Below are 2,500 nucleotides of genomic sequence, written 5' to 3'. Positions count from 1 at the left end.
TGTCAGAATTGGGCATAAGGGCGAAAGACCAATCGAACCATCTAGTAGCTGGTTCCCTCCGAAGTTTCCCTCAGGATAGCTGGAGCACGTAACATTTCGGATCCTATTCTTATCTGGTAAAGCGAATGATTAGGTTCAAAATGATCTTAACCTATTCTCAAACTATAAATGGGTACGTACTATAACATTCTTGGTTGATGTTATTGCAACGCAACGTCGGATAGCTAGGGACCCCCGTCCCGCAACTGTCTGGTTGACGTAAAAGATATCGGTGTGCTTAGTGGGCCAAGTTTTGGTAAGCAGAACTGGTGCTGTGGGATGAACCAAACGTAATGTTACGGCGCCTAAATAAACGACGCTTCATAGATACCATGAAAGGTGTTTATTGCTACAGACAGCGGGACGGTGGACATGGAAGTTGTCATCCGCTAAGGAGTGTGTAACAACTCACCTGCCGAAGCAATTAGCCCTTAAAATGGATGGCGCTTACGTCGTTTGCCTATACATTACCGCTGATGTACAAGTGGTGCATCGGGCCCCCGGGCCCGGGTGCACTTTGAGACATCAGTGAGTAGGAGGGTCTGGTGGTGTGCGTTGAAGTGTCTGGCGTAAGCCGACATGGAGCCGCCACTAGCACAGATCTTGGTGGTAGTAGCAAATATTCGAATGAGATCTTGGATGACTGAAGTGGAGGAGGGTTTCGTGTCAACAGCGCTTGATCACGAGTTAGCCAATCCTAAGCTCTATGGGAAACCTGATATATATTAAGCATTTAACCAAATACAACTCGAGCGGTTGACGTTTATTTATTTATCACGCATATCAACAGGCTGTACTCGGCCCCAATGATGGAAACTTAAACTAATTACATCTAAAAAACTGCAGGAATCGATTTCATAATGATATTCGAGACAAATGAAAGTCGAACAGGTGCGACACACGATTGAAGAGGCGTTGTAGTCCCGTGATAGCGGCATTAGCTGTTTGAATAGTTCGTCGAAATGGCACTCTCAGAAGAACGTTTCCGCGTAACGTTCTGGACCTTGCTTGGATGTTAACTCGCTCTAGTAAATCTGGAGAATCGATGCGTACTGACAGAAGATCAGAGATGAATAATGCTCTTGCAGTTGCTCCACGACGCTGGAGAGTATCGAGCAGGATGAGTTGACACCGACTCTCGTAGCTTGGTAGACGAACAGGATCGCGCCAAGGCAGGCGTCGAAGAGCATACCGTATAAATTTTCGTTGAACGCCTTCAATTCGATCGCTGCTGTTCATGTAATTCGGGTTCCAGACCGCCAAACAATACTCCAGCGTAGAGCGCACTAAAGAGCAGTATAGGCTTTTGAGACAGTAGATGTCTGTAAAGGATTTAGCCGTACGGAAAATGAAGCCCAGGCTTCGCGATGCTTTACCAACAACATACGAAATGTGATTCTTAAATGTAAGCTTCGAATCTAACAGCACTCCAAGATCCTTAACGCAGCTCACCCGGGAAACAAGAGCTCCAGACAAGTTATATTCAAACTCAATGGGATCTTTTTTTCTGGAGAACGATATCACAGAACATTTCGCCGGATTCAGAATCATTCGGTTGTTTTCACACCATCTGCTGAAAGTGTCGAATTGCTGCTGCAAATATTGTGCGTCCGTTCGGCTCCTAATTCTGTTGAAAATTTTTAGATCATCTGCATACGACAACCGTGGTCCTTTCAGCTGATAGTTTACATCGTTGAAATAGAGAGTGAATATAAATGGTGTAACGGGAGGTAAAACGGACCGACGACTGAATTAGGTTACAGCCTTCACTTATGCGCCAGGCAAGCTTTAGTCTTGCCGTGAAGGAGCGAGTTATGACGCTAAAAGTTCATCCCGTGCCCGGCTGGGAGACCTCAGGGCGAGTTCTTGTCGACGACAACCGAATTCGACCGAAACATCAGCGAACACCAAACCGTACGAATGACCAAACAAATTGTTTCAACCTACAGGGTGGATTGGTTACCGCTGTGGGATTCCCTCTCCAGAGCCTATTCTACCGATACCAAACCGCGAATGAAAGAAATCGACCCAACATCCAAACCGAGGATCACTGAGTAACTCAAACGTTTTACTTTGATTCGGCCATATATCGCGATTTATTCTGACGGGTAATAAAGAAAAAAATTGATTTCATACTACTAGCTAAACGCCTAATTTTGTATAATCGTTCTTAAAACTATGGTTAGTATATACATTAATTAGTTTTCGCCACTTTACTTGCCCTTATATTCCCATCTGCGTACCCCTCGGCGTTCTCGGCTTCCATCGGCGGTCGAGTGCAATTGCAGCTGCCGCCTGCAGGCGTGTTCCCTTTGATGCGTTTCACTGTTTCACTTTCCTGTTTATACTGCCCTCTGTGAGCGCGCTCAATTCGCTTCCCGATTCACACACCCGCGTGAGGTTCGTCGACTGGTGGTGAATTCGCACCTATCGACGTGCAACATTTAATTACCGTGTGACG

At 45.9% G+C, this 2,500-nt stretch overlaps 1 protein-coding gene and 1 pseudogene across 1 annotated transcript in view; one reads left to right on the top strand and one right to left on the bottom strand.

The window, feature by feature from the left end:
* LOC131680308 (calcineurin-binding protein cabin-1-like) overlaps positions 1-2,500 on the bottom strand; it is a 1,393,806-nt gene that overhangs the window by 367,652 nt on the left and 1,023,654 nt on the right. The window lies entirely within an intron of this gene.
* Positions 1-2,500, top strand: part of LOC131686514 (large subunit ribosomal RNA) — a 6,097-nt pseudogene that overhangs the window by 1,135 nt on the left and 2,462 nt on the right.

Source organism: Topomyia yanbarensis, chromosome 2 (genome assembly GCF_030247195.1).
Source record: "Topomyia yanbarensis strain Yona2022 chromosome 2, ASM3024719v1, whole genome shotgun sequence".
NCBI lineage: Eukaryota > Metazoa > Arthropoda > Insecta > Diptera > Culicidae > Topomyia > Topomyia yanbarensis.
The sequence above is the reverse complement of the archived record's forward strand: the minus strand, read 5'-3'. Positions and strand labels throughout refer to the sequence as shown.